Source organism: Mycteria americana, chromosome 4 (genome assembly GCF_035582795.1).
Source record: "Mycteria americana isolate JAX WOST 10 ecotype Jacksonville Zoo and Gardens chromosome 4, USCA_MyAme_1.0, whole genome shotgun sequence".
Lineage (NCBI taxonomy): Eukaryota > Metazoa > Chordata > Aves > Ciconiiformes > Ciconiidae > Mycteria > Mycteria americana.
Window position 1 is genome coordinate 4,903,612 of NC_134368.1, and position 22,056 is coordinate 4,925,667.

At 39.4% G+C, this 22,056-nt stretch overlaps 1 protein-coding gene and 1 long non-coding RNA gene across 4 annotated transcripts in view; one reads left to right on the plus strand and one right to left on the minus strand.

Moving 5' to 3' along the window:
* Positions 1 to 1,477: 1,477 nt before the first annotated feature.
* LOC142408847 (uncharacterized) lies at positions 1,478 to 9,915 on the minus strand. 2 transcript variants are annotated; one of them, XR_012775434.1, is made up of 4 exons: positions 9,541 to 9,915; positions 8,785 to 8,938; positions 8,574 to 8,680; positions 1,478 to 2,075 (listed from the first exon to the last, which is right to left on the minus strand). It is a non-coding gene; the product is annotated as an uncharacterized LOC142408847 (long non-coding RNA). The 2 variants fall into 2 exon arrangements; XR_012775433.1 differs by lacking the exon at positions 8,785 to 8,938.
* The window catches only part of CTNNA2 (catenin alpha 2), a 534,072-nt gene continuing 521,519 nt past the window's right edge, over positions 9,504 to 22,056 (plus strand). For both annotated transcript variants that reach the window (XM_075499501.1, XM_075499502.1), the window contains exon 1: positions 9,504 to 9,957. The gene's annotated coding sequence lies outside the window, so the exon portion shown is untranslated. The remainder of the gene's footprint in view (positions 9,958 to 22,056) is intronic.

Here is a 22,056-nt window from a genome sequence, read left to right on the forward strand (position 1 = left end):
TGAAAATACCCAGTCCTTTCTATACCTCTGAACGTGAAGACTCAACTACCAATTTGGTAAATACTATCCCCCATAAAAACTTTTGAGTCAACTTTATCCTGTTGTAAATGCACTGACACAGAAAGATACTTTTTTCTTTTTTTTTACTTGCACTATTGCCTAACACTTACAGTGGCCCACCGGCACCAATATCAAATGAGTTCCTTATGTAAGATTTCATCAGTGAAGTCCGTATGATAAATCTGTGCTATTTTTATGTCTGTACCTTTGAGAGTTCACCTGTTTCTTATTTACAAAGGACAAGATGCAATTCCCTGTATCCACTTAGATTTGACTTGGCATTGTGCTACTGGAACAAAAACTAGAACTGTTAACATTCTCTGGCAATGGCTCGTATATATACCATTGACTTCCACTTCAGAAACCACTAGAAACGGTTTAGCCAATCTTAAGTGTCATTTATTTTTCAGTCACTTGTTATACAGAGCAGTAAACAAAGTCAATTAAACTAACAATACTGTATCTAATGACATTACTCATTTATAAGACTAAAGCTATGTTCTCATGGGTTTATGATGATGCAGATGTAAGTTTGAGCATTTGAAATTAGCCTTCATCTTGACTTTGACGAATACTGAAAATTAGGGCATTGAAAAAATGCCTGGAAAATTTTCCCAAGAGGAAAAATTTCTGTTTTGACAGAAATGGCTTCATCTTGACATATTTATAATACAAAACAAAGCTAAAATAGAAATATTTGTAGGAACTGTCATAGCAACCTGTTTTGATTTAATTTGCCAAAATTCTGTTATGGAAATTAGTCAGTTTTTACAGAGTATTTTATGTAGTTTGCATGAAGAAATCATGAAATGGAATGGATCCTAGTACTCTGTCAGAGAAATTTCCAAAATAGGATTGTGGTAGGTTTTTTCCCCCCACAACATATTATTTCAAGTCTTATGATCATTATAGTTTGCTAGACGTTCCTCCAATATTTCTGAGCAGGTTCATTAATTTAATGAAAAAGCATTCTCTGTTTTCTTTCTTCCTTTTTTTAAGGGATGGTTCATTCAGCTGTCATTCAAATATGAAGAATGCTTTGAAAATGTAAATATTCCTGGTGTGTCATTCCCATTTGAGGTGTGCTTTATGTAAGGCCTTATGTAACTCTTGACCTGATCGATCAAGAGGTGCAACCATTTTCAGAAGTAATAAGCTGCATAATTCAATTTGAATGTGCACAGCATTTTTGATATTGAAATCAAGATTTTTATCTAAATGTGGCATGCTCATTTTACATGAAGCATTCTTCTCACACTTCTCATACTTCTCTCACAGTTAACAGGTCCATGTGGATTTTCCGAATGTCATTTTCTTTCTGTTTGAAACTACAACCATCTCCAAACTGAAGTGGATGAGCCTGCTGCTAGATAACTGTCTGCCTTCATAACCCTATGCAGACCCTATGTTTGTCATGACAAACAGACAAACACAAAAAGGAATTCTTTACATCATTCTTTAACTGTTAATGAAAAGTGAGGACAGGGCAAAGGGCTGTGAAATACTCCAGGCTTATTGCTCACGATTTATTAATCTGTTCATAATAATAAAAAAAAAAGATTTTTATGTTGCTGTATTGCTACTGTAGATGATAAAAGATTCTTAGTTGAAGTACATGATCTTTAGCAGAAAAAAAAGGTTTGACCTTTCTAAAAAAGTTAATTAACAAGAAAGACTCTGTAAATTAGGTCAAAAGGTCCATTAAGATGCAAGAAAATTTCAGCTTACAACAGACTGGTCACCACCAGCAGTAGCTCTTGTCATCAGCTTTCTGTTATTTAATTTCATTCTTGATTTTTCTCCTCGTTCTTACAGCTGCTGCTCCTTTAGAAAAATCAACTGTCATTTTCATGATTCATCAAAGCCTGAAGCAAAAGACCAGAATCACCCATAGTCTTTTCATTTGTGATGCAGACTACTAACATCATCATTAACTTTCTTCAGGCCATGTTTTAGTTAAATGTCTTTTGTGCATTTTTACAGATGTTAATGGAAAGACGCATCATCTTGGGCTTCTGTCAATAGAAAAAAAAATTAGAAATTTTATATACTTCAAGATGTGGGAGATAATTTCTGTATACATTATTGTGTCTAAAACAAATCCTGATTCTATCTCACCACTGCTTTGTGCCCACAAGATAGAAAGTATATTTAAGTGATTGCATTTCTTCTGATAAAAAATGTTTAGCAAGTACTATATCACAATTGTCTGTTTTAACCCTTAAGTATAGAGAATCTTTAATGTAGTGCAACCCAAAAATTATAAACAAGAAAAGTTAATAAAAAGAAAAACAAGTTTCTTTTTCTTGTAGATCAAGAGTGCTACAGCTAGTTGCCTCTAGATTACCAAGATCCAATGTCAGATATGGATATTCCCTGTCATGTTTTGTCTACTAAAAGTCTCATAAAGACAACAGAAGTTTGTATAATAAGGCCTGAGAAAAGATCAAAATTTAGTCCAATATTCGTAAATGACATTGCAGAAAAGTACTATGATTCAGTGGAGGAATCCAGCAATTTTCACGTGGATGAGCAAGTACCAGACAGCTTTCCATCTCACCTCATATGTATAGAAAGCACAACAGGATGTAATAATAGAAAAAGCAGAAGGTTGAGGACAGTAATTTCCCTGAAGTGAAGCAAATCTATTGGCTGTTTTCTTCAACAGAGAAATATTTAATGAACTGCATTTGGACATGGCAGCACAGAAACCCCTTCTGTTCCTCAGACTGAAAATTTTGAAGAGAGTCACTCTTACTCTGTGACAGTTATTAGGATCTGGATATTATCCTTCTCCCTAAACCTTTCTTTGGTTAGGAAAAGAAAGGCATTCTAGGGACAGAGCAGTTCCAGAAGACAACTTCAACTAGTTCTGCAAAGGCATGAGCCAAAAATACATACTGCAGTTTTTAACCTGTGCGCCTTCTGCTTAGTTCCTCTACCACCTCCTGTCCCTTCTTTCACACACTCAGCCCAGTTCCCTCCTTTGGTCTCCCTCTCACTTGTCTTGTTCTCCCCCATAGACAAGACTACCTGAACATATACTCTGTGTATATATGAACTACATTATCTTACAGTTTGCTACATAATTGTTTACCTCTGATAAGTTTCACTAATTGAGATCCCTAGCAAGAAAAAACTATATTCTGGCATCGCGTAGGATTCGCAGTCATGGACAGATTTCCTGTTGTTTTGATGCAGTGTGCAAACATAAGAAAATAGAGCTTGTTTTCCAAGGAGCTAACAACATCAGCAGCACAAGACATGAAGTGTTTACAAACAACAGATGGGAAACAGCTAGAAGGTGGTGGTCAACACAAAAAGCAGCGCTTTCCGCTTAAGAGCTGCTTATCTGATCAAGGTTTTTGTTGGAGAGAAGAGCTTTAAGGAAAGGTATGAACAATAATTTTTCTGATATACATATAATTAAGACAACTTAGAGCAGAGAAACTGAGGCAGCTTTAAAGACGTCAAGTCAGTTATTCAAGGAGGCTTGAGGAAGAGCTGAGAAGTTACATTTTCCTGAGCCTCAATCTTTTCCCTAGCTGCTACCCCTGTCCAGATAGAACACAATTCATTTTATAAATGTGAGAGAGAGATTTTATGGCATTTGAATTGAATATTCCAAAGTTTATAGCACATTCTCAATATATGCAAAATTTCTAAACCCTTCTTTCTCCACCCCTCCCCCCTTCAAAATATGGAAGTGCAATAAATCTACCGCACATTGCCCTTTTGCAATTAAAGGGTGAGAGATGACCTCCACAAACACACACCCCTGCCCTGCTAATAGGTGGCATCAACTGAAGTTCAAAATAAAATATTAACAACATTTAAAATCTATTCCTGTGGTTTTGAGAAGTAATCATTTAAGGAAAAGGCCTTATAATAGTCTGCTACGGTGGTCATTAATCTAGTCAACATTAGTCCGACAACAGCAAAGAACAGATGTCTTTTTTTGCATTTCTTTTGAATTTTTCAAGTCAGCTTTCTGAAAGAAGTGAAGGTAGTCACCACATCCTCTCCAGCGTAATAAAGTGGACAGACATACCCTGTGGTTTTTTTCCAAACAAACTGTATCTGCTACTTTCCTTCTAGTTACTACAGAGGTACAAGTCAGGGTAAGTCCCTGGATGCTCTGACTGGCAGATTCTTTTAAGCCAGAGAAAACAGTCAAAAGGGGTGGCAGAGGGCATGGCAGGCAGGAGACTCTTAGTGTCAGAACCCACCTTGCATCTGACTCTTTATTCAATATCCAATTTAAATGACCTGCAGGGTGTGAAGGCTTTACTGTTGCTTACTGCGCTGCTCATGCTAATATCTAGCACAGAAGTGTCTCACTGCAGAGGAGAAGCAAGAAATATTTGCAACCCAGTGCTCAAGCAAATGTGCCAAAAATGACATACCTAAACCAAAATATAGGTCTCTCAAATACCTACCCAAAAGGTACCCAAATGTGCTCAGGGACAGTGAATGATTTTAGTCAATTCCTGTATATTTATGCGCACTCAATCAAGTCCAAAAGGCAATGTCTTATTAATACAAGGTACTGAAATATCTTTCAGAGCTGTTGACGATCTCCCTGCAGTATAGGCAGGCAACAATCTACTTTAAAGAAACAACCTATTACTTGGTTTGTCTTTAAAGATAACTGAGCCTAAAAGAAGCTTAAAGCATTCTAAGTTCCACCTGCAGCTTTCAAAGTCTGCTTGAGTTGCCTGAGAGATACAGATTCTCCTCAATTTCTCTTAGATATTAGTTAACTGATTCTTTCCATTAAAAACCCCGCTAGTCTTTGCTTTCCTGTTCTCAGAAATTCTCTTTTTCAATAAAGCACAAATGTTGTCCAAATAGGAACAGGGGCTCAGGACTAGGTGATGAAAGAAATGAAGTCCATTTAGACACAAAGAGGTACTGAGATCATAACAGAGGAAATAAGAACTCAAAAAAGTTCATGTTCTGGAAGCAAACAATTGAGACTGTTTTTAGCAATAATCTCTCTTAATGTAGAAGAATGTTCTACAAGAGAAAAGATGAGCAAAAGGTGTGGAGGGTTTTTTTTGTGTACGCAGACACAACGCTGAGGCTTTATGCTGGGGTAAGGGGGATAATTCCTGCTGGAATTATCTCTTGTTTTCACAAGAGCTGGATGTGAAGATAAAAACATATTTTGTAATATTTCAAGAAGTGGATTAACCTATTTTAAGACTGAAAACATGTAAAATATTAGGTCTTACTGAAGAAGTTGATATTGTACAGTATTTGGATGCTAGGAAAACAGAAGAAAAGAGAGAAAGGAGCTAAATGGCATGACAGATATATTATAGCAAAAGCTAAATGCCCAGTAGTTAAGAGAAATGTGGGGAAAAAATAAGATAAATTGATTGCTACATTTAAAAAAAGTAAAAAAAAAAAAGGCAAAAAGCTGGAATTTGCATTAAGATATAATATTGTGATTATATTTATAAATATGCTCAGATTACTTTTAGATCTACCCTCAGTGTAAATTATTTTTGTATACTGGAGAATATAAAAATTCTAGATTATTATCCCTACTATCTAAAAATAACTTTGTCAGAGAACACGTGACGTAATTTTATGGAGAAAACCTGCATTTGCTGGATATCATGTCGCAGCTATTCTAATAGTAGGTAACAGACTACGGTTTGATTGCTACACATTTAAACGGTATGCAGAATAAAATGATTTCCAGTACATTACATCATGTCAAAGTACCTGCTATCTAAAGTTGTAATTAAAAAAAAAAAAAAGATAGAAAAATATTCAACAGATGATTTAGAAAGTCAAGTTCCGATCTGTCTGGGCATCAGTAAACTATAGGTCAGTATTTGAAAACCGGGACTGCTATGTGCTGAAATTTGCTATGCAATACCCTTGGAACCAACAATCTGCCTATATAACCATAAATGTCAACATATAGTTCCTTAAGCAGAGAAAATTTAAACCCCCTTGATTTCCTTCACTTTTTATCCCAGGGATCACACAGGTTGGGAGTTCTTCAAAAGTGGCAAAGAGCACTGCACTTATAGAACCTAAATGCTCTTTCTGCCACGCAGTCTCCACCACGTAAATACTGCAAATTGTCTACAGAGCTCGTAAGAAACCATGGTTTCTCCTGTACATCTACCTTCCGGTTGATCACACCACCATTTCAGATCTAGGTCCTGCATTCATGTCTTTCAACAATGATCCCACTGATTTTCTTAAAAAAGGCCATTTCCTGATGGCCTTTTATATAGATAAGATAAGGACTACTACACCTATGTGAGGTGACTGGGCAAAATCAGAGGGTTCATACAGTATATGCTGGGCTGAGGCTGTGGGATGCTGCTTTGAGAACCCCAACTCTCCCAAGACCTTTTACCCAGGCGTATTTATGTGTCTCTGAGTGTGTGTTCTCCTCCAAATTCTGCACATCTCCCTACTACTTCAATCAGCTGCTCCCAGTTAAAGTTACAGTGAATGTAACTTGTATCTGAGTAGTTATTCATTTGAGTAACTATGTATTGCAGAACTCAACCTGAAAATCTTAAGTAAAGGTAAAGGTAAATGGCCAACAGGGACCAGGCTCACTGATAAATGCGAAGCATACCCTGTTTGTATTTTTCTGTAGTTCTTATTCCAATCATTCTTATTTTCCATGTACATGCTTAATATTTGGGTTCTATATAGTGACAGACAGTTCTACAGTTGGCACAGAACTAAAACAACGACGACACATATTTACAAAAAGCATGCACGCATGCTTCACTTAGGCAGAATAGTCTTTTTGTCTGTCCTGCTAATCAAAGTGCCCAATATTTCTGATTCTTTGGTGATGTCTCTTTTTCTATACGTAGCTGAAAGTTGGCAGTGGGAGATCCCACGGCAGTTGCAATTGTTAGGAGCTGTCGGTTGGCCTCCCTTGGCTGGTAAGAGCTACATTCATTTACAGAGCAGCTTAGCAGCTTATCTCAGTTTTTAGTAAACAGTGGTAACAAATTCAGTTTTCTTCCTTTTCTCTGAGACAGTTAACAGTGATAAAAAATAAGGGTAATTCCAAAAATATGTTAATAACCTAAAGGCAAGAAAGAAATGTCTAAACAGCAGACAGCCCTCTTTCAGGACCATGAGAAGAGTAAGTTCCTACAGCTCTTCCAGATTTTCAGATTTCTTTATCGCAGTCTGGCAGACCTCTTAGCAACAGTCCAGCAATCCCTGTCTTCTGTCTTAGATAAAAGTAGTCTGGACTAGGTAAGTAATCCGATTTGTTTCTTAAATTGACACACTTTAAACAGGAACATGCACAGATAGTTGAAAGAATCCTTTGATTCAAATTTACAAGAGATATATTTGCAGCTTAGTTACTGGTGAAGGGAAGAAGTTATATAATTTTTCATAATCATGCTTATTTACCATTTGTGGTTCTTATATGTACACTATAGCTCATGCTCATTTTAGTCAAATGCCTGGAGAAACATTAAGCTGACATTCAATTAGTGATGTACTGCACTGTGATAAAGGAGTAGGTAATTTACTATGTTCTGTTTGGGAACCTTGCTTGTTTCCATTAATATTCACAACACACTTGCCAGTTACAACAAAGTAAGGTACTGCCCCTACGTAGAAGAACTAGCAATCCAAAAGATACGGAGTACAGAAATGAAGGCAAGAAACAGAAGGTCTGTAGGTAAAAGCTTCCTAACATCACATGGCTCTCTCCGTTAGGATGGGAAAGATAATACCAGTACCTAGAAAAGCAATTTGATGCAACCTGAAAGCCTATTAAAGACACAAACTAAATGCCTAGTTTGCCTTACAGCAATACTTTACACATCATCATAAAGGGCAGGCCAGCCTAGCATGATCTCTGTTTACACGTGCAGGATAGGTCATGTTTCAGTCCTAAATGATATGGTGAGATTAAAATAATTCAAAGTATTTCTGTATACTACTGACTGTGACTACTTACATCTGTTATATGGCTATACCAAGTATGTGCCATGATGAATCTCATCACATTTAAATTCACATTTAAATGAGTTCTTGCTTAAGAAATTTTTTCCCTCCTTCAAACTCTTCCCTGGACTCTGCTTTTATGTCTTGATAAAGGGAATTAAGGTTCCAATTCAGCTCCCTTCCTCGTTTATTCACTGTAAAAATGAATACAGATCCTGACTATATTTGTCTCAGGCTGGGGAAGAGAGAAGAAAAAGACTGGCAACTACTCCCGCTACTTGAGGTCCAACAGATACCTGTACTACTAACATCATTCCCTTACAGGCTGAGGCAGGGAAATTCTTTTGGCAAGTTCTCTCCAAGCCTAAAACAGGCAAGAAAAGGTAAAAGCGTAGAAGGACTCATCCTCCTCCCCTCCTTGTTGCCTGTGAGTTTACGCAGAAGCTGGGGAAGCAGATGGATGCCACAAGAAGTGCAAAGGATGCGTGGAACAACAGCATGTCAGTGGGATTCACACTGCCTCAAAACGGCAAAGTCCCTTCAACGACACCTACTCCACAGGGATCCTCTGCCACTGGGGCTTACGGGACTTCAAGCTCAGCGATTCTGGAGCAGGACGGTGGCAGCATGTTCCATCCAAAAGAAACAGCAGAAGAAGGTGCTGCAGCATAGTGAAAAAAGTTAAGCTTGGTAAGGTTAGCAATACAAGTGAAGTAACAGAAAAAAGAAAAGTGCAAGGCTTTGCAGAGAGGGACAAAACCTGACATTTGGTGCAGAGAATGTAGGGCTGTACAACACCCAAGCAACAAGAAAGCCGTAACCAAAGTTTTCGCAGTTTAAGAGAACAGGAGAACTGAAGTTCTTGCAATCGGTCCTGATGGTACACTCATAAAGCAATCATCTTCCCCCTGCATAGTATCTAAAGCAGCACAAGAGATCATTACGCGAATAAATCCACATAAACTCCCTCTCAGCTCTCTGTTCGCCGGCCCCTCCTGTCACAGCTTCCAGCGCTGTCTCTCGGCGACCGGGCTGCGCTTGCGAAGCCCCCACGGACAGGCACAGCCTTTCCGCAGCTGCCCCTCGGCCTCCTCTGCGTTACCACCCGCACAAGATGGACACGCCACGGCCGCTGAATCGCACCTCGCCCCGCCGCGCTGCCGGGACGCGCCATTCCCCCCGGCGCCGCTCTCCAGGCCGCCGGACTGCGGCCAGCGCAGCCCCGCTTCCCCCGCGTCGCCGCCCGGCCCCGCAGCGCCCGTCCAGCCGGGGAGCCCTCACCTCAGCTCCCCGCCTGCCGCGGCTGCCCCCCACCCCCCCCGGGCCTCCCTCCGAGCCCTCTCCCGGCCCGCACAGCAGCCGCCGCCCTCTCCCTCCCGGCCCCTTGGGCGCCTCCCGCAAGCCCCGCTCCCCTCCCCTCACACCCCGAGCCCCATGCCTCCTCCTCCGCCGCGCCGCCCCCTCTCTCTCTCTCCCTCCCTCCCTCACCCGGCCGCTTGGTAACGCCGCTTCCATACTCACAGCAACTGCGCACTGAGGCGGCCCGCAGCCGGCCTGGGGACCCGCTTGGCCGGGACCGGCAGCGGCGGCAAGGCCTCCCCCCGCCCCGTCACCCCCTCGGCGGGCAGCTCCCCGCGCCCGGCGGCGGCGGCGGCGCAGGCGCGCTGCCTCCTCCCCTAGTGGCTGCCGCGGGGAGGCTGGCGGCCGCGGCGGCAGCTGCCGGGTCCCCTCAGAGCCCAGCGAGCGCGGCTCGGGCCGGCAGCGGGAGGCGGGCGGCGAGGGCGGGAGGCGGGGGCCGGGGCCGGGGCCGGGCGCTGTGTGAGGGAGCCGCGCCGCACACCCAGCCCGTCAGTAATCGTCGCTGCTGGGGAGGAGGAGGCGGAGGAGGCGGCGGCGGCGGCGGCGAGAAATTCTCCCACCCCCACCCACCGAGCTGAGGTGAGGCCAGGGCAAAGCATCCTCCTTTCTTCCCCTCATCCCTTCCTCCCTTTCATCCTTTCTCCCCCCTCCCCGAGCTCCTTCCTTTCATCCTTCTTTCCTTATCCTCCTTCCCCCTTATCTCGCCTTCCCCTCATCCTTCCTTGCGCTTCCTGGTCCTCCTTTCCTTTCTTCTCTCCTTAGCCACCTTTCTCCACTCCTCCCCATCCCCCAGACTCCTTCTCCCCGTGCCCACATTTCGCACCCACCAGAAATAATAATCATGCCTTCTTTTTTTTTTTTTTCCCTTTTCCTTTTTTAAATGCATTTTTAATTCTCACCCAGTGAAAGGGGGAGAGAGAAAGAGACAGAGTCGGTCACAGACAGAGATAATCCCCCCTCTTTTAAAGAATGGATTTGAATTAATGGTCATTTTGTGGTGTGTGTATTATGGGAAGAGGGGGATTATATTTAGGGATGAACAGAAAGGGTCAAAGGTGTGCTGTTTCACTTATTCATCTATTTACCTAGCATCACTTCGAGGTGAAAGCTAGCACCCTATTATTTTAAATTGGGGTTTTTTATTGTTTTTAAAAATTATTCTCCTTTCTTCAGGCATCAGAGGTTTCTTCCTCCCTTTTCTCCATCCACTGTGCGTCTCTGTAATTTACAGTCGCTGCTGCTGCTGCTGCTCTGATTGTCTCAGCCGAGAGCCGGTGGGGAAGGGGCGCGGGGAGCGGTGCTGTGCGGTGGGGAGGGGGCGACGGCAGAAAGCAGCTTCCTCCATCCCTTCCCTCTAGGCCTCTTCCAAGGTCTGAGACCTTTCGAACCACCCGCTTCATATCCCACCCGGAATCCAGCCCGAAAGGTGCCAGCTCCCGTCAAAGGATTTACTCCGGTGGCAAAGAGTGAAAGTTTAAAACGCGTCTTTGTCTTTACGTGGAGCGCGCTGGGGATGGCGAAAAGCTGCGTGGATGGTGGCTGCAAGGCGACGGCCAAAGTGTCTCGTTGCGTGGCTTCTGGAGTGGAAGAAGTTTTGCTTAGACATGGTGGTGGTGGTGGGGAGCAGCGTCGCTGCTGCGAGACTTCCCTGGCTGCCTTGCCCGTTTGGGAGTTGGCGTTGTGGATGCGTGTGCTTAGGGGAGCGGCAGTACGCCAAGGGTTCGGGAAAGTAACTTTTACATATTTACGCTGGGGTGTAATGTGAGGAGTAGGTAGCACGCACCTGCTTCTCCATGGATTGGAGGGGTGAATGTACTCCCTTGTGTCTCGCCGGTTGTGTGCGATGCCTGTTTTCTTTTTAAGGTGATGCTCCGTCAGTTGAAACGATCAGTTGGGGGTTGTATTTCTCGCATCGGTTGTGTAGTGGCAGAACATTTATTTGTTTGTTAGCATGCCTCAGACCATTTCAGCCTCTTTAAGCTTCCGTTTGCTGAATTAGAAGTTTGTTTATACTTCATCAGGATAGGAATGTTTCAAAACCCCTGTTAATTTAGAGATCTATAGATACCACAGCAGCCAATACTATAGCAAAACTCTATCAGCCTGAATAATATTAAAACACTCATGTTATAGACTCCCTTGGCATGTATTCCCTAAGAAATGTTGATTCGGTTAACTTGTCAAAATTGCAGTGAATGCTGTGTGTTTTGGAGTACAAGGTAGAGAAGGAACATAAATAGGAGTAATCTTAAATGATGTTGCTGATGCAAACAACAGATCTTTACTGGCTTTGTGGCTATTACAATGCTGCTGGCTTTCCTTTTCACCTATAGTGTCTATGATTGATATTATGTATTGTATCAGGCTTTTTATACTCCAGGTCAAACAGAATTGTTTGTAGAGGAGAAAAAGTACTGACCTGGAGGATGAACTTTTGCACTCAATTGTGTAAATCATTGTTTACAGAAATACCACCTCAGCTGTGTACAAGATAGCTGTAATTCCATTCATGGGCTCTGTTGATGACAAAAGCCTCAACAGGAAAGCGCCAGTGTCACTTGAGCCCTTACATGGAAACGCAACCTTAATTTATGCAGATTTCTGAAAGCTTTTTTTTTTTTTTAATATTAATGTTGCGCACGTATGGTACTACTGAAATGCCTTTGAACCACTGAAAACCAAGAGTATTCACAGACTGAGACTTTAAAGCCAAAGGAAGCAATTAGGTCTTCTGCTCTGACCCCTTGACTATTAAGTCCGTTGGATTTTATCCAGTTACTTTTGAGTGCAATAACTTGCATTTCACTGAAACGTATTTTCCAGAAAAATTGGAATTTTGATCAGAAGACAGTAAGAAGTGGAGAATCTGCTGTTTATTAAGTTATTTGGCTTCAGCTTCCACTCACTGGTTACTGATGTGCCTTTCTCCACTATGCTAAAGAACTTAAAGTATTTTCTTACCACTGAGGTATTTGTCTGCTGTAATAACCTAGTAATGCCTCTCTTTTCTATTTGAAAAAAACCCAAGTAGACTAAAATACTTTGTCACTGCATGCATTTTCCTCACAACTCAGTTTCTGCACCTTTTTTTCCAAATCCACTTTTTCAGCATTTTTGTGAAAATGTGAGCTGCATACAGCATGCCACAATGCCTTGTCTCAGGAGGGTTTTGTGAGTTTAAATATTATCTCTCTAGTGTTACTCTTCTGTTTATACATTGCATTTACATATTAACCCTTCATCTGCAGCACTGCATTTCGATCTCCATTTCACTGGGTACGCTCCCTGTGGCAAACCCTTTGCAGGACTGTTTCTTTCCACAAGAGTTCATCATTCTGTAGACTAGCATGTGTTTCTTGGTTGTAGCTTTATAACTTTGTACATGGCTTTTTTTAAGAATGTTTTGTTTCTAGCATAGGTTCAATATACCAAACGCTCCTGATGGCTTTTTGTAACTGATTGATCTCAGTTATGCAACATTCTATCAATTTATAACTTGTGCAAATTCTGTCACAACTGATCATGTAGACTTAGAAATAATTGAAAAAGTATTTTGTGATAGTGGCTCCACCTTTGGGGAACTCCACATTAATCTGCATTAGGTTGTCATGTGTTCTTCTCAAAAGCTGTTTTTCTGAGATGTCACTTAACCAGTTCTCGACCTGTTTAATTGGTGCTATTTTGTAGTCAGGCTGTCACAGAATACTATGCCAAATGCCATAGGGGTTTATACATGAATACAGATATTTTCACCAATTGGAAGTATCAATTGTATCAAAGAATAAAACCAGATTCATTTAAAAAGATCTGTTTTCATTAATTTTGCTTCCTATTATTTGTTATATAGCTCTGATATATCAGTTGAATCTCATGTAATTTTTTTTACATTATTGTTTTGCTCAGGACTGCCATCGTTCTAGCCTTCCTATAGCTATAGACACTGTCTCACTAGCTCTTTTAGAGTACGGTTGTAACAGTAGCGTCCATTCAGACTTATGAAATTTTCCCGGTATTTTCAGAATTGCTAAAAAATCATGGCGGTGGGATAGACACCTCCTTGGACACTTCTGTGAGAACCCTCTTCTATGGTGAACTTTGGTCCTGCTCATCAAAAATGTTTATTACAAAGTAATATTGTTTTAACATTGTACTTGTAATGGACTGAAGAAGTAATTCATCATTCTCATGAGGTACCAGCAAATCATCTTACTTCTTTACAAATGCAGAATTACTTATTGAATTATCTGCCCTTTTGCACTGGTCATGTAGATCAGAGTCCCTGTTGACTAACACACCTGTGTGAGGGCTAAGATTTCTTTTGTTCTTACAAATCCTGCCCCCTCCTTTTTTTTCTCCTGTTACCAAGAAATGTCTTCATCCTCACCTATGAATTTTTTACGCTTACTGATTCAAAAAGTGTGTAAATTTTTATCCCTTAATACTTTTTTTTCTTGTTATGTACGGCTTCTTACTTCTAATAGCAGTATTTATTGAAATCTGTTTTGTTGCCAAATTGTAGTAGTTACGACAATGCCTTCTAGGTATTACATGCTGTCTGAACATGTGAGTATGAGATTTTTTTTTTCTGTGTACAACAACACAGCCATACCATTTATTACATTTCAGAGCAGAGTAGGCTTTTGCTTTCAATACAGCATGTTTCAAGGCTTGGCTAAAGAAAGCTAAGCTCTTTATTTATTTTCTCCCTACTTTTTTCAGAGCATAGGACATACTTTGTGGTTTTAAATATACCAAATGGTATTGGGAGTATGAAGGGCAAGTATGAAGGGCAAATAATACAATATGTAGTTGGAAATATGAAGGGCAGACATACAAAAATAAATAACAACATTAACCTAATAGTAATTACAGTAGCATACTTGGGTCATAACTTGATTGGAGTTTTTGTGGCTCAGGTCTGTAGAAATTGTTCCCCTAAAGCTAATTTGAGGTAAGACGCAAGAAGAAGATATAAAAAGAACAGAATTGGAGGGGAAGATGAAAGTGACAAAAAGAAAGTTGTATTTTAGAGGCTAGCTAAGAGCTGCTTCTTGAGTAAAACAAACTTGTTTATTTTGTAAAAACATAACATTTGTCAGGATAAACCTTCTTGAGGAATTAGATAAACAATAAAGTGTATCAGTTGACCAGCAAGAACTTTCCCAAGGCATGGCTTCCAACACAGCAGGCTTCACAGGAAGCAGAAGTGGCTGAGACTCTAGTTCCTCTGTGGAGCTCCATTATTGATGGGTAAGGTCCTCCAGCTGTATCAACAACACTGTGAACCTGACTGTGATCAAACTGCTTCTAAGTCTAGTATGCCTTGAGCATTGTTGGAAACTAAAGAGACAAAACTATTTAAGACTGCTGTAACAAATAAATTGAAGACAGCACAGAACAGAAACCAGGTTTTGGCCTATTAAAAGAAGTGGTTAACAACTAAGTTATTCTTGTATTCCAGCTTCTTATTGTCTTACGGGAATTCATAATACATCTAAATATATCTCAAAGAGTGATAACACTATTGTATTGAGTCTTCAGTTGGGCAGGCTCAGTGCTCTACAGATGTAAATGAAAAATATCTCGGGTTTCTGGGTGAAAGCTCTACCTCTCAGCTTTCTAAATGGTTTCCTCAGCATCATACGTGAGCCATTGAGAGAGTACTAAGATATCTGGTTCCAAACACTGGTTGTATACAAGAAATCATTCTTGAAAGTTTTCAAACAGGAAGATAGGTTGAAGTCATATTTACATAACAAAACATCAGCTGCTCCATCAGCTGCTCAGCTGAAATGGACATCAGCTGAAATGGACTTGTGAGCATTACTTACCAGTACGCTTGGTTGAAAGTCAGGATTTTCATGTTATGGAAAATCCTCGTCTTTGGGAATAGTATTTTATTTTGGGTTGGACCAAGATGGTGAAGTTTCAACTTTCCAGCAAAATGAAAATTATTTCCCCAAGTAGGAATATCACCACTCCCCACCAACCCCTGATATACATATTTTGTTTCACATCCTGTCATCAGGCAAAGCATTTCAACTTTATGGGGAGCAGGAGGAAAACTTTTCAATAGCTTTTCATTGGATGTGTTGACAAAGCACACCTACCTTTGACGTACTTTTACTTTGCTAAATGAGCATTTCTGACAGCAAGTTGGTTTTTTATTCATTTGGAGTATTTTTTGGCTAGCTAGACTTTTCAGTCACATCACCCCTTGCATTAGTATTCTAGTATTGAGAACAGTAGAGAAACATTTTCAACATTGCTGCAGAGACTGCCCAAGTTTTCAGGCTTCTTAAGTAATGAGAATTATTCGGTTAAGTGAAGCTGAATCCTGTAACAGTAAGAACATCTCTTAGGGTTTTAATTTGAGACACTAGAAAAATAGTAGATTTTGCAGTTATACAAAAGAATCTCTGTATTTAGAGTATTTTAAAGCTATTTTTATAGATATTCCAATCCGTTGTTATCACTGGTGTTATAATAATTATTATGTGACATTTCTCTCTCCTGTGTACTTGTCCTTTTCTTTGAAGCTATGTATTTTAAAAACAAGTGTATGTTACATTATGCTTAAAATAGACAAGAATATTAGAACAGAAGACAATTTGAATATAAGTGGAACTTAAATTCTGAATACACTTTTATAAGCAGAACGTAGAAGTGGTTTCAGTCAGGCTAGGCTCCCAGTTGCCCAGGTGACTTCTGCAAATGGGACTTAAGCTTTTAAGTTACTTAAGGCCTCTTGTAACTGGATTAATCAGTTTGTCCTTGTCTACAACTAATCAACTTTAATTTTTAATACTCTATTATTTACTAACAAAAGCTACCTCTCTCTATTCCATTGAATCTGCCTGTATGGAAATTCTCCACTAAAGCCCATTCAGCATAGCAGGGGCAGCTAAATCTCTCAGTTCTCTAAGTTTTACTTATAAGACATGGATCAATTAGAAATATTTTATTCCTTATATTTTAAATGCAGAAACTGTGTCCATCCTGTGCAGAGCTGAGAAAACTACTTTTATCAGTTCTCTAAATCTTTCCAAACATCAAAAGAAACTCCAAAAGGCCTCTTCCTAAAGATTTAAATTTCAAGTTAGATTATGGAGTAGAAATACTACTACAACATTTCAGTAAGCACTGATTTTATTTCTATTGCATCATAATGTTAGTAGCAATAGTTGTGTCCTTTCCAAAGGAACCACGTTAACAAACATGAATAAAAACCTCTTGAAAAGTGGCGTAAAAATATTTGCAGTTTTAACTTGCTCAAATAATCAGAGGCAGACATATTTATCTGATGAGATTTTTTTTTTTGCTCCTTCACTGCCTCTGGAAAAACATTTTGGTTTTTGCTGCTTGGTCTAGTAAGATGCCCTCTTTACAGTTGTTCTGTAACTTTTGAGTCAATTTAGAGATTTCTGTAAATAAATAATAGTATTAAGTAAATGAATGAATATAAATAAACAGAGAGTAGGTGTGATGTTCTCTGTCACTAAATATTATCTTCTTTGAACGTTTATTGAATGATCTCTCTTTCTGATATAAAATACAGTCAGCTGTGATAAGTTACCCATGGTTAATTCTTCATGTGAGTTCATATCTGAACCGTTATGTATTCCCCACTGGATGCAATATTGCATCTGTAAGCAAGATGGGGCTAATGCATGGAGGTGAAATTTGTTTATGGCCAGTGTTGTGTAATACATCTGATTATTTTGTTAGATAAAAGAACCATAACACATATTTCCTGTTAAGATGACTAGATCTCATGCTTAAACTCCTGGAAGCAAAAGCTGCAGTTGCTTTAACATATGCCACTATATTTATTGAGAAACTTTGAATATAGAGCCTAATTACTTTTTTTCCCCCCCTGCATCTCTGTAAAAATCATATTATGAAAATGGTTATTTCAGTTATTACCAAAATAGAAGAGGACTAATTATAACTTTTAAAAATTGTGCCAGAATATTTCAATAAAATAAATTGTATCATCTGTGCCTGATTTTGATAGAGAATTTCTCAAAACTTTTCATAAATGATTATCTGACGGTTACAAATGTTGACCATTTAGATAACAAAAGACTGTTTAGCCTTTCAAGGAAAGGTACGAAATAGATAACAACTAAAATTTCAAGTGAGAAATGTCCAGAGTAGGAAGGATGCATGTTTTAAGTATCTCTTTTCTGCTTGTTTACAGATGGTGATCAAAAAATACCTCCATCTTTTAGGGCCAGCAGTGCTTGCATGTAGCCAAGCTTGGCTTTAAACAAATGTCATTTATTTTTCCTGTTGTTAATTAAGATTAGACTATCACTCATCAGCATTAGCAGTCCTGTCTGAAATAATTTAGCAGATTAAATCTGGAAGTAGGAGGATAGTTCTTCCGTTTGTAAAATATAGGAAAGCTGGTTAATTTAATTCTTGCAATTAAAATCCGCAGGTGAATCTTTAAAATGAAGCTACAGAATTGCAAAGAAACAACTACCATTTGTTACGAGTTAGAAAGAAAGAACTGCCATTTGTTACCGAGGTTTTTTTTTTTTTTGATTGGGGTCAAAGTGAGAGATTCATGTATTTTTATTGCAGCATATGAACGCATTTCTAGTTCTTATACAAATAGTCTTGAGTGCTTACTATAATCAAGTCAGAAATGCAAATTCAGAATTACAGCTGCTTAGTCTAATTTTAAACATATCTATTATCTCTGTAATCTACATTTCCAGTGCTTAGATTCTATGCAGAAATACTTCTAAGAAAAATAAATTGTCAGGAAGTCCATGAATGAAGGAGGATGGGGCTGTGTAGGGGTAGAATAGGAATAAATAGATTCTCGTTGGCTGGGAGCACTTTGCCCCAGAAGAAGTCGGAGGCCTCAGTGGTATGCAAAGCTGTCACTTGTACTTGGGTGGGCTGCCCATGCTTTCTGTAAAATTCAAGCCTATTTCATTCAGCTGACAAAATGTTTTGGACTTTTGGACTTGCTAAATATTGTTTCTGGGTCACATCTGATATTTAGCAAGAACAGGAACGTTTAAAAAAAAAAGAGGAAAACTGTTGCTGTCATGATTTAATTTTACTTGGGTGGCTTAGGGAGAATTCAGTGCATGGCTAAGACAGCCAGGATACTGGATCCCTGCATGCTTTAATCTGCTCTTGCACACTAAAAAGATTTTAGGTGACTTGCATCCTTGAACAAAGTTTCTTCTTTTGTACTCGAATTCAAACCCTTGCATTCAGGCCTGAGCCCGGGGAATATTGGGTCAGTGCAAGTCAGAGTAATGGAACTGTACAGGTGCTTTCTAGGTGCTAAAGAGCAGTCAGGACACGAGTCCTGAGCAGGATTGTCTTCTACTCATGCTCTGTTTGTGTGAAAAGCAGCATCAAACCTTATATAAATTTTATCGTTCCCCTGCGTGCTTTCCTCATCTTCTAAATGACTTAAGTGCATTTCCAGAGCATTTTCTACAGCCTTACAAATACTTTTTGGCTTGCCTTGTTCTAATTCTGTATTTACTACCAACAGTATTTTTCATTACAAATTCAGCCTAAGAACCTGAATATGGATGGGGTATCTATATACAATATTTACCTTCACTTGGCAGGGTAAGAAATAACATTTTATGATTAACTTTTATTATATTTAATATATTTAATTCTAACTTCCTTAATGTGATCAGAGAAACTATCACCTTGCTTCTTGCGGAGTCTTCTTGGAATGCCATCCAGAGGTATTGTATGATCCCAGGTGATCTCAAACACTGCAGCATAACCTAATTTACGTGACAGAGTAATATGGAAGCATACACTTTGTACAAACATGGCCAAAAAGCCTTCAGAATTAATGTCTTGAAGTAGGTGGCTTTTTTTTTTTTTTTCTTTTAGGTAGAAACATCACTGATTACTAGCCTTCGTGTGAGCCTTATGCTGGGTATCTGTTCAGCAAGCTACAAATTTGGTGGCAGCAAAAGGAAAATCTTAAAGGTGTGGACAGATTCAACACACGAAAAGCAGTGTGGTTTGGATGCAAAAATAGCAGGCTTGCAAACAAAATTAGGTTGAGAGCTGTAATGATGACACAAATGCTTTTTTGAGGCTCCGCACTCCATGTTCTCCTTGTTTGATACTAGTTTTAGAACTGTTTTGGCTTGGCAGGTGCTGAAGTTGTACCCTTTAGTTCAGATGCTGTGAGAGACTGACTTTGGACTGACAGATCCTTCCAAACTTGGTTGCATTCTAAGGGTGGAATCAGCTTAACTTTATTTTAATTGTTTTATGGCTTCAGGTTCATGGGAATGATGCTGAGATGCACTGACAACATGAGTGTGTTCAGGTCTCCTGTCAACTTAATGAGTTTATTTTTGCTGGGTGGTTGACAATCAGCCAAAAGAAACAAAAATTTACATAGCCCAAGAACAGCTTTTTGGCCAGTTTTCCATAAAAAGATCAGTCAGGAGGAAGGGGAAACATTAGAGATTACTATTTCTTTTTTTTTTTTTAATCAGTTTTCCATAATGATGTAAAAATTGGGATCTCTTATTTTTGCTTTCTCTGCACCATGAAAGTATTGGAGATGGTGTGAGGCCTGTTCTGTTGCCATGATATCCAGAAGAAAGATTTGTTGTACCCTAACTATGTTGCAGGACTTGTGATCGCTAAAGCCTTTCCTGATCAATCCTTGGGAGCTAATCCACAATAATTAAGTATTTCTTGAAACAGAGCATGAGCGAGACGGACTCTGTAATGATTAGGACATGGGTGGATCAGAGCAATTAGTATTTGGTTACACAAAAGGAACAGCTTCTAAGGAAGGACTGAAATCCATACTCCTCAAACAAAGAAGATGTTGGAGTTTAAACACTTCAGGAGAGCTTGAAATTAGCTGTCTGAATTGGGCAGTTTGAACCTGGATCTCCAAGATTTGTGAGTGACTTTGTGCGCTGAGCTCTTGGCTGCACTGGTTTGGATGTTTCTTTTTCATTGCTGTTCTTCGTTAAGAAGTTCTTTTCATTGGGATGAAACCAAGATCATGTAAGCCAGGAAAGAATTTTGAAATAATTCTTTTAAAACTGTATTTTTAATCATTTCCACCTAGCTTCAGTTAGAAATGACTAAAATTGCTTAGAATTGAAGTCACCTCTTGGCCATTACAGCGAGGGTATAGGAAATACAAGCAAAGCATAGCTGCTGTGGAAAGGTATGTTGCAGGAAGACTTTCAACAGCTTCAAGTATTTAGAGCTCCTTTAAATAAGAAGAAAGTATGTAAATAAAAAAAAAAACCCTGTCTTTTGAGTAGATGACTTCCTTTACGCATTAAAAAAAACCCAAAAACAAAACAAGCACCCATATTGAATCTTAGCTGTGGTGTTCACATAATACTCCTTTTGTAGGAAATTAAGTGCCTCGAATCTGAAATACGTTTCTCTGATCTCAAGAAATGTGCTAAACATGAGAAAGACTTCACAATGACCAAGTAGAAAGATTTATTTTACCGGGGGCCTCTTCCAGCATTGCAGATGGGTTTCTGGGTATCTTAGCTAGGGGACTAGTTTGGGTATTCAGATTATGCAAGATTAAATCCTTGATCCTTTAAAATTAATTACAGAATTTCCATTAATGTTGCAAAGCTCTTACCCAACACTTCTGGAGCTGGCTCTGCCTTCGGCTGTGGATTGTGTCTGTATCTTCTAAGTGTAGCAGGAGCCAGTCCTGTGCGGTATTACAATGATACATAATAAATTGCTTACATCTCTGGAAAATTCAAATGCTTATCTGTGTTACCTTATAGACCTGTTGTGAGTACTAATTGTATCTTTACATGCTCTAGAAGGTAAATGATTTATGCGAGCAGGATTTTTTTTAACATTTCAGCAGTTAAAGAAGGTAACAATAAGTGTCCAGTACGTCAGCTCTTCTTTGCATCTGATTTCTCATCTGCTGCAAGTATACAATACACACTGCTCAAACTTTGATTTTAATGAGCTATTTTTTGTTCCTGTTTTGATCTAAAGATAGCTTTTCCTCTGAAGTAAGAAACTTGTTCTATCACATTGGGCCAGTTGAACAAAACATTACAGATGGACTCAGTAACCTAAACACGAGCTTGTAGCACACCGTTGTAGACACCTGACAGTATTCAGCTTGTTCATCAGTTATGCCATGGGTCTCATACCGGGTCCTGTATTGTATCTGTCACTGCTGTCTTGCTTCTGTACAATGCCCTGGGTTATAGCTCATCTCAGTGATGAAAAAAACCCCAAACGTATCAGACCATTGAGTTACTTGATGAGTTTCATTGTATTTCTCTCAAATGGTGCTGACGTGGGTGGAAGAGTGCCATGGAAGGAACCACAATCCTTGGTTAGTCTTTAGTGTGGCAAGGTACATTAAATAATTATGAAATTTGGTGAGACTACTGACATTTCGGAGATCCCTTGGATAAGTGGAAATAGGGAGAATTATGAATATTGTCTTAAAATTATGTGTATAATAGGTGTATGTATCTCATATGCAGAATATCCTGTATGAAGAATCTAAATTCGTTGTGGGCCTGTGTTTCTAAATACAGAGAGCACTATAGGCAATATTACAAGGTGAGATGCAAGATATGTCAAGGATGCTGATCACAGTCAATATGTTAGAAAGGTTTCATTATTTGTTCCTTCAAGGAAATT